The following is a 10,000-nucleotide window of genomic DNA, read 5'->3' on the forward strand; positions in this document are numbered from 1 at the left end:
CTCTCACCCACTTCTTGAGACCGCCGATTCGTTCGTACACCACCATCGCGAATAATTTTGACCAGCAGTTAAGCTTGAGCCAATATTCTCAACACAAACATATAACATAGAAACGATTGAGACATTGAGTATGCTCCGGTGTATGGGGTGAATTTTTAATTCAGAAAAGTGAGTGGAGCAGGCACTTATGTTGGTAACAACAAGATATGAAGTGAATAGAAAAGTGCCAGAAGACAATAGAGAATAAAAACTTTGAGTTTGAAACGAATATTTTGTGTTCGTGGATAGCTCACACGGTAGAGCCACACTCTCACCTGCCAGGCGGAGTTGTCGTACCAATAAGGTCGCAGGTTCAAACCCCACCACCGCCGCGAAAAAAATTTTTATTCTCTATTGTCTTCTGGCACTTTTCTATTCACTTCATATCTTGTTGTTACCAACATAAGTGCCTGCTCCACTCACTTTTCTGAATTAAAAATTCACCCCATACACCGGAGCATACTCAATGTCTCAATCGTTTCTATGTTATATGTTTGTGTTGAGAATATTGGCTCAAGCTTAACTGCTGGTCAAAATTATTCGCGATGGTGGTGTACGAACGAATCGGCGGTCTCAAGAAGTGGGTGAGAGAGGGATCTAGTAATGACTTTGAGTTTGAAACGAATATTTTGTGTTCGTGGATAGCTCACACGGTAGAGCCACACTCTCACCTGCCAGGCGGAGTTGTCGTACCAATAAGGTCGCAGGTTCAAACCCCACCACCGCCGCGAAAAAAATTTTTATTCTCTATTGTCTTCTGGCACTTTTCTATTCACTTCATATCTTGTTGTTACCAACATAAGTGCCTGCTCCACTCACTTTTCTGAATTAAAAATTCACCCCATACACCGGAGCATACTCAATGTCTCAATCGTTTCTATGTTATATGTTTGTGTTGAGAATATTGGCTCAAGCTTAACTGCTGGTCAAAATTATTCGCGATGGTGGTGTACGAACGAATCGGCGGTCTCAAGAAGTGGGTGAGAGAGGGATCTAGTAATGACTTTGAGTTTGAAACGAATATTTTGTGTTCGTGGATAGCTCACACGGTAGAGCCACACTCTCACCTGCCAGGCGGAGTTGTCGTACCAATAAGGTCGCAGGTTCAAACCCCACCACCGCCGCGAAAAAAAAATTTTTATTCTCTATTGTCTTCTGGCACTTTTCTATTCACTTCATATCTTGTTGTTACCAACATAAGTGCCTGCTCCACTCACTTTTCTGAATTAAAAATTCACCCCATACACCGGAGCATACTCAATGTCTCAATCGTTTCTATGTTATATGTTTGTGTTGAGAATATTGGCTCAAGCTTAACTGCTGGTCAAAATTATTCGCGATGGTGGTGTACGAACGAATCGGCGGTCTCAAGAAGTGGGTGAGAGAGGGATCTAGTAATGACTTTGAGTTTGAAACGAATATTTTGTGTTCGTGGATAGCTCACACGGTAGAGCCACACTCTCACCTGCCAGGCGGAGTTGTCGTACCAATAAGGTCGCAGGTTCAAACCCCACCACCGCCGCGAAAAAAAAAATTTTTATTCTCTATTGTCTTCTGGCACTTTTCTATTCACTTCATATCTTGTTGTTACCAACATAAGTGCCTGCTCCACTCACTTTTCTGAATGTGTTGTGTTGTGCTGAGGGCGGGATGAGTGTGTACGTATGTATGTTTGTATCTGTTGATGCACGTGCCTCATGTAATCGTTTGTATGGGTCTGTTAGCTTGTATGTGTGTGTGTAAGTGTGTGTGTGTGTGTGTGTGTGTGTGTTTGTGACTAGAATATACGAACTTGGCGTCACTCAGGTATTTATTTTTATTTTTTTTAGACAGCCTGTTAGAGATTAGTTATCATAGTTATTATGTGCGGCTATGTGGTCTAGTGGTATGACATTCGCTTTCAGATCGGAAGGTCCTGGGTTCGAGCCTCGCTCGGCGCATAGTTTTTAGTCAGGTTAATACAGTTCATAAACGCGGATGGCAAAAAACAATAACAAAGACCTGAGTGACGTCATCTTCGAACTATCTATAGTCAGGTTAATACAGTTTAGTGAGCATTACTCATAAACGCGGATGGCAAAAACAATAACAAAGACCTGAGTGACGTCATCTTCGAACTATCTATAGTCAGGTTAATACAGTTTAGTGAGCATTACGCATAAACGCGGATGGCAAAAAACAATAACAAAGACCTGAATGACGTCAACTAAGAACTATCTATAGATAGTATACGCTTGGCTAAGAAGCTCACAACATTGCCATCCGTAAGTATAACGGTCCAACACACAAAACTGTGTGTAACCATGAACTTTTATAGTCAGGTTAATACAGTTCATAAACGCGGATGACAAAAAACAATAACAAAGACCTGAGAGACGTCATCTTCGAACTATCGATAGTCAGGTTAATACAGTTTAGTGAGAATCACTCACAAACGCGGATGGCAAAATACAATAACAAATGCTTGAGTGACGTCAACTTCATACTATCTATAATATGTGTGAGGCTGTGTGCATGTGCGTGTATGTGAGTATTTGTATGTGTGAAAGTCTGTGTGTATGTGTATGTTTGTGATTATGTGTGTAGAAGGTGTTTGTGTATGTGTGTATGTGTATGTTTGTGATTACGAATGGCATGTGAGTCTATTATGTGTGTTTGTGCGTTTGTGTGTGTATCTGCGTGAGTATCTCTGTGTATGTGTGGGGTGAGGGAGTAAGAAAAGAGGAGGTGGGGGTGCGTGTGTGGTTATGTGTGAGTGAGTGCTTTCCAATAATATAATTAATGAGTATAAAGCTTTCCTTTGATCTCCAATGTCGTTGCCAAGCCAATCATAAGAATTCACGTGTTACGGACAACAATATTCTTGTATCGTCAACAGAAGAAACGTCTTTTTACCTAATTGATGCGTTGCGCTTAGCCTAAAAGCTCACAACACAACGTTTAGTGAGAACTAGTCATAAAAATGGCTGGCGAAAAACAATAACAAAGACTTCAACGTGACGTCAACTTCGCTCTATCTATAGATAGATCGAAGATGACGTCACTCATGTCTTTGTTATTGATTTTTGCCATCTACGTTTATGAGTAATTCTCAATAAACTGTATTAACCAGACGTTTAAGGTTACAGATAATTTTGTGTGTTGGTCTGTTATACTTCCGGATTGCAATGTTGTGAGCTTCTTATCAAGCGCATACTATCTATCTATCTATCTATATTATATATATATATATATTATATATATATATATATATATTATATATATATATATATATATATATATATATATATATATATATATATATATATATATATATATATATATAATATACATGCACTCGACGCCTATTAATACTCTTCAACAGTCGTAACGTCACTTCCTTCCTAATGACGCATGGTAACTTAGTAACACTGGCTCTAAACTATCGGAACCATGACGGACGCCCGTATGAAATATTTATAAAGGGTATATATTATATAGGGTATCCAGAAGGAAAAAACTCCCATAAATTTGATCATGTTTTGACTTTTATACATTCTGATCACAAGGCATATGAAAATTTCTAGCCGGCATGAAAAATAAAAAGTAATGATTTTCTTTGTTTAGAACCAAGATGGCCGCCGTTGCCGGGCGGCGTGACATCAGACTATTGAATCGTATTACCCGATCGTTGTTGCAAGTTGCCAGGTAGAGAGGTAATTCGTTTTCAGGACATTCAATCAAGCAAAATTATTTACAATAAGCGAATGAGGGCTTGTTGTTAGCTAGATACAGGTTGGTGACAGCTATGAACTTAATTTAATTAAATATTTTTTATTATTATTTTGTTTTCTTTTCTTTTCATTTTAGCTTGAAAACTTTTACTTGAAAACTCCATCAATTAAGATTATTAAATAATAAATAAAAAATATATAAATAAATAAATAAATAAAATTCCTCTATTCATACCCATTAGGGAAATTCGTCTTTAGGGTCTTTTCCAATGGAAGACTAAGAATTACCCAGGCGATAGGCGCAGTGCAGCGCCGCAAAGTGAGCTTGGGCGAGGTGACTTGCTCAAGGCCACACAGTCACAGGGTAGCGGGTGATCGAACTCGGTACCTTTCGGGTACGAAGCAAAGACCGTACCGCTGGGCCACGCTGTCCCAATATTTCGAACATATCAAAACGTCTCAACTTGTGACTTCCGATCACTTATTGGAAATCGATGGTTGGCGGATCAAACCTCTGGTCTCGATTTTCAGATTCGGCGGATCAAAACTCTGAAGTCCCGATTTTCACGACCGGCGGATCAAAACTCTGAAGTCTCGATTTTCAGATTCGACGGATCAAACCTCTGAAGTCTCGATTTTCACGGTCGGCGGATCAAATCTCTGAAGTGTCGATTTTCACGATCGACGGATCAAAACTCTGGAGTCCCGATTTTCAGATTCGACGGATCAAAACTCTGAACTCTCGATTTCAGATTCGGCGGATCAAAACTCTGAAGTCTCGATTTTCAGATTCGGCGGATCAAAACTCTGAAGTCTCGATTTTCAGATTCGGCGGATCAAAACTCTGAAGTCTCGATTTTCAGATTCGGCGGATCAAAACTCTGAAGTCTCGATTTTCAGATTCGGCGGATCAAAACTCTGAAGTTTTGATCTTATCCTATACGAGCTTTGCGCACTATGTTTTTTTTATTTTTATTTTGGGCGGATCAGAAGTATATATACGCGCTTTGCACACTATATTTTTAAAAAATAATTTTAGGCCGACCAGATGGCTATATACGCGATTTGCACACTATATTTTTAAAAAATAATTTTAGGCCGACCAGATGGCTATATACGAGATTTGTGCACCACGTTTTATTTAATTTTGGGTGCATCAGAAGTCTACCTCTGCGGTCTGACCCGCCCAAAGTTAAATAAAATATATATATAAGAGAGAGAGAGAGAGAGAGAGAGAGAGAGAGAGAGAGAGAGAGAGAGAGAGAGATGCAGACAGACAGAAAGATAGACAGACAGACAGACACAGACAGAGAGAGAGAGAGAGAGAGAGAGAGAGAGAGATAAAAAAGAGACAGAGAAAGAGAGAGAGGGAGAGAAAGAAAAGATAGAGAGAGAGAGAGACAAAAGAGAGAGTGTGTGAGAGAGAGAGAGAGAGAAAGAAAAGATAGAGAGAAAGAAACAGACAGACAGACACACATACATACACATAAACAAGCGCTCACCCGCACATGCATCAACACGGTTGAGTCACAAATACACTCTCTGTCTCTCTTTCAATAACACATAAACACATTTATCATGTCAATGTGCTGATTTCCACGTGATCGATCGTCAACCGACCCGTCAGCTGACTGTCGCACATAAACGCACGTGTTGTTGTAATCCTTAGCATTGGCATTCTCTCTCTCTCTCTCTCTCTCTCTCTCTCTCTCTCTCTCTCTCTCTCTCTCTCTCTCTCTCTCTCTCTCTCTCTTTTTTTTTTTCTTTCTCTCTCTCCACTCTCTTTCTCTTCTATCTCTCTCTCTCTCTCTTCTCTCTCTCTCTCTCTCTCTCTCTCTCTCTCTCTTTCTCTCTATCTCTCTCTCTTTCTCTCTATCTCTCTCTCTATCTCTATCTATCTCTCTCTCTCTATCTCTTTCTTTCTCTCTATCTATCTCTCTCTCTCTATCTCTTTCTTTCTCTCTCTCACTCTCTCTCTCTTTCTCTCTCCTCCCTCTCTCTCTCTCCTCCTCTCCTCTCTCTCTCTCTCTCCTCTCTCTCTCTCTCTCTTCCCTCTCTCTCTCTGTCTCTTTTGTATGGGTGTGTGTGTTTGCGTCTCTCTCCCCTTCGATCTATTTATATTTCATAATGTTTTTTCTTTCTCGCTTTTCCCCTCATTTTACCCATATCCCTATGTGTATTTCTATAGATGACATGCGCTTTGCTCATAAACTCACAACATTGCCATCCCGAAGTCAAAAAAATACAAAACTATGTGTTACCTTGAACATTTATAGATAGTATGCGCTTGGCTAAGAAGCTCATAACATTGCCATCCGGAAGTATAACGGACCGACACACAAAACTATGTGTAACATTGAAAGTTTCTAGTCTGGTTAATACAGTTTAGTGAGAATTACTCATAAACATGGATGGCAAAAAAAAAAAATAACAATAACAAAGACCTGAGTGACGTCAACTTAGTTCTATCTATATTTGTAACATCTCACCCTATCCTGTCTTTGTAGTTCTCTCTCTCTCTCTCTCTCTCTCTCTCTCTCTCTCCTCTCTCTCTCTCTCTCTCTCTCTCTCTCTCTCGCTCTCTCTTCTTTCTCTCTCTCTCTCCTCTCTCTCTCTCTCTCTCTCTCTCTCTCTCTCTCTCTCTCTCTCTCTCTCTCTCTCTCTCTCTCTCTCTCTCTCTCTCTCTCTCTCTCTCTAAAACATGTTGTATGGGGTCTCTGTGTGTTTATTCAGCTAGCTCGTTAACTGAAATAAACTAGGTGATATTGCATAGGCTGAACATAATAATATTATAACGGAACTTAAAATTTATTGTCTCGTGATAGACAGATAAATAAAGGGGACAATGTAACTCCTCCAGATAGAATGAAGTTGACGTCACTCAGATCTTTGTTTTTGTTGTTTTGTTTTGTTTGTTTCGCCATCCGCGTTTATGAGTAATACCGTAGCCATCGTTATGTTATAGATAGTTCGAAGATGACGTCACTCAGGTCTTTGTTATTGTATTTTGCCATCCGCGTTTATGAGTAATTCTCACTAAACTGTACTAACCAGACTATAAACAATCATGGTTACACACAGTTTTGTGTGTTGGTCCGTTATACTTCCGGATGGCAATGTTGTGAGATTCTTAGCCAAGCGCATACTATCTATAGCCTGATACTGAAATCCCAAGGACTGGCAGTTTGACGTCATTATTTGGTTTTTGAACCGCCTAGTGAGTTGTCGTTAGTAGAGCTCATGGTAATAAGTTATTTCATTGGTTGAACTATTGAATACAACTCACGATTTGTTTTCTTTTGTGGCAAAAAAACTGGCATTTTGACGTCAGTTTTTGGTCAGTATCAGGCCATAGAACAGCAGAAACCAGTGGGAGAGGATATAGGAAGAAGACGATGGAGGTGGATTGGACACACGCTTAGAAAGAATAACTCAACTATAACAAAGAAAGTATTGGACTGGAACCCTCAGGGCATAAGATCAAGGGGAAGGCCACGAGGAACATGGAGAAGAATTAAAGAAGCTGATATACAGAGAAGTGGTAAGACCTGGAATGAGATAAAAAAAAAGCGTAGTGTTTTTATGCACCTCCGTTGACGGTGTATCTTAACGTATCGTTTTTATACACCTCCGTCACGCATGCGCATTCCACCCAATTTCATTAGCGATATTGTGTTTCTGTATTTGGACATGGCGAAAGTTATATTGTGACATCTGTAGGATGTCTTTGTTAATAAATTTATATAAAAATATTAATAACTTAAAAAATCGAAATATAAAACCAGAAAATAGAAGTTGCATTGAAGGTAAAATAATGTTTTAGAAAGACCTTGTTAAATGTGATGAACAGTCAGGTGGCTCCGTAGCGTAGTGGACAAGCTGTCAGACTCCAACTTTGAAAGTACCGGGTTCGATTCCCAATGTTGACTTTCTTTTTTTTTTTGGATTTTCTTTGTTTTTGTTTGCTTTTTTTTTTTCTTTCTTTTTTTTTTCAAAAACTTTTTATCATGTTTTTAAAAAAAAACTTCGATTTTAATTATCTAAAATTATTTATTTATTTGAGATCAGTATGTGTGTGCCATGTTTCTTTTTACTTTTGATTTTTTAAATTATTGTTATTATTCTTTAATTTATTATCATTGTACATCGGTAATCACTAAGCAGCGTGCTAAACTACAATCTAAAACTATTTAAACCTCATGGACGTATGCAGCAACAACTTTACCATCACCGCCAACGGAGGTGCATAAAAACGGTGCGTTTTTGTACACCTCCAATGGAGGTGTATAAAAACGGTGCGTTTTTGTACACCTCCAACGGAGGTGTATAAAAACGCCACCGAGCCAAAAGTTGGCTCGGGATAGAGAAGGATGGAAACTGTTTGTCTGTGGTCTTTACCCTGACCCAGGGTGAAAAAGGCATTGATGATGATGATGATGATGATCAGGCCATAACTTTACGAAGGCCACGGTAATACTTACTAAACTGTATTAACCAGACTATTAAGGTTTAAAGTTAGGCTACACATAGTTTTGTGTGTTGGTCCGTTATACTTCCGGATGGCAATGCTGTGAGCTTCTTAGTCAAGAGCATACTCTCTATAGATAGTATGCAGATGACGTCACTCAGGCCTTTGTTATTGTTTTTGCCATCCGCGTTTGTGAGTTGTTCTCACTAAACTGTATTAACCAGACTATAAAAGTTCATGGTTACACAGATTTTGTGTGTTGGTCCGTTATACTTCCGGATGGCAATGCTGTGAGCTTCTTAGTCAAGAGCATACTCTCTATAAATTGAGGACAACATATGAACGGGAATCCACCCGGTATATTATAGAGTGGAACAGACAAAAGCAAATGCTTGCTACCCTTTGAGTAGGACGATTGTCTATCGCAATTTGTACCGCTCCGCCAGATCGAACAGACACACCCGGGTGGACAGTGGTGGGTGGAGGGGTCAAAAACAAAACAAAAATAAAACATAAATAAAAAAATAAATAACTTTTTTTTAAATCTCACCGAAGTCCCTTTGTATGTGAATGTTAAAAAGTAATTTATTTTAAGTTAAAGATGATCAGAAAAAAAAAATGAAATTTTGGGTTCATTGCACTTCAGGAAGCAATAGATAGTGTGCGCTTGGCTAAGAAGCTCACAACATTGCCATCCGGAAATATAACGGACCAACACACAAAACTATGTGTAACCTTAAACGTTTATAGTCTGGTTAATACAGTTTAGTGAGAATTACTCAAAAACGCGGATTGCAAAAAAAAAAAAACAAGAACAAAGACCTGAGTGACGTCAACTTCATTCTATCTAGCCTAAACCATATCAGAGGCATCTATAAATATCGCTGAGCTATATTCAATCTTAGAATGTAATATAACGAAAAACATATCCCAAGTTTCATATCTGTAATACTTTAAATAAATTCAATCTTTAACATCAAGATCAAGATACTACGAAAAAATTGATGCCATGCGTTTAGGTAAAATTACTCACAAGACCCGCCAGTGTAACAGTAGGCTAACATCGATCGTTTATGGCCTGGTTGATATAATTATTTAGTGAGAACTTATCATTAAAATGGATGTCTAAAAACAACAATAAAAAGATGAGAGACGTCAATTCGCTCCTTCTATTCTACACCTTTTCTAGGATGGTGGTAACTGAGAAGGTAATTAAAGTAAAAGAACGCAGAAAATATAAGGAGTGACATCTATAAATAAAATAAACGTAAGAAAATGTTAATATAATGAGAGTTACCTGTCTCGTGACAAATCAAGTGTATTTTTTTTTTAATCCTTTGTTGGTAGCAGTCAGAACATTCCTTATCAAAGATCAAATCACTGTTTCACTCGTGTTTCACTTTAATCAATGATGTGATAAAAACAGCTGATTGGTGACCTAGATTTCACACACCAAAAATGAACACACCTCCTAAGTTGTTATTGTCCGCAGAAATCACAACAGCGTAATTATATTATTAGTTCAACACACCCACCGAAGTGTTTCTATTTCGCCAATGATTCGGTCTCATTTTATCATGATATTTTTGAGGTAAACAATTACATCATTAAGAATTAGTAACTAAAACATGGTTGGTTTTATCAAAATTTGCCCGACAAATAATGGAATTATGAAGAAAACAAGTCGTGGGGCCGCGGTACCTCCCACTCCGCTTTTATCGTCTGCTTTGAGTATGGGCACAAATCGGTATTACAGTAATCGGTACTTACCAAATTTTCT

General features: G+C 38.6%; 1 protein-coding gene across 1 annotated transcript in view; it reads right to left on the reverse strand.

Annotated features, from left to right (window-relative positions):
- The window catches only part of LOC144956106 (monocarboxylate transporter 5-like), an 86,775-nt gene extending 76,844 nt beyond the window's left edge, over positions 1–9,931 (reverse strand). The window contains exon 1 of the mRNA XM_078886456.1: positions 9,518–9,931. The gene's annotated coding sequence lies outside the window, so the exon portion shown is untranslated. The remainder of the gene's footprint in view (positions 1–9,517) is intronic.
- Between the last annotated feature and the right edge of the window lie 69 nt (positions 9,932–10,000).

Source organism: Berghia stephanieae, chromosome 10 (genome assembly GCF_034508935.2).
Source record: "Berghia stephanieae isolate SIO BIC M18660-M18661 chromosome 10, UCSD_Bste_1.3, whole genome shotgun sequence".
Taxonomy (NCBI): Eukaryota; Metazoa; Mollusca; class Gastropoda; order Nudibranchia; family Aeolidiidae; genus Berghia; species Berghia stephanieae.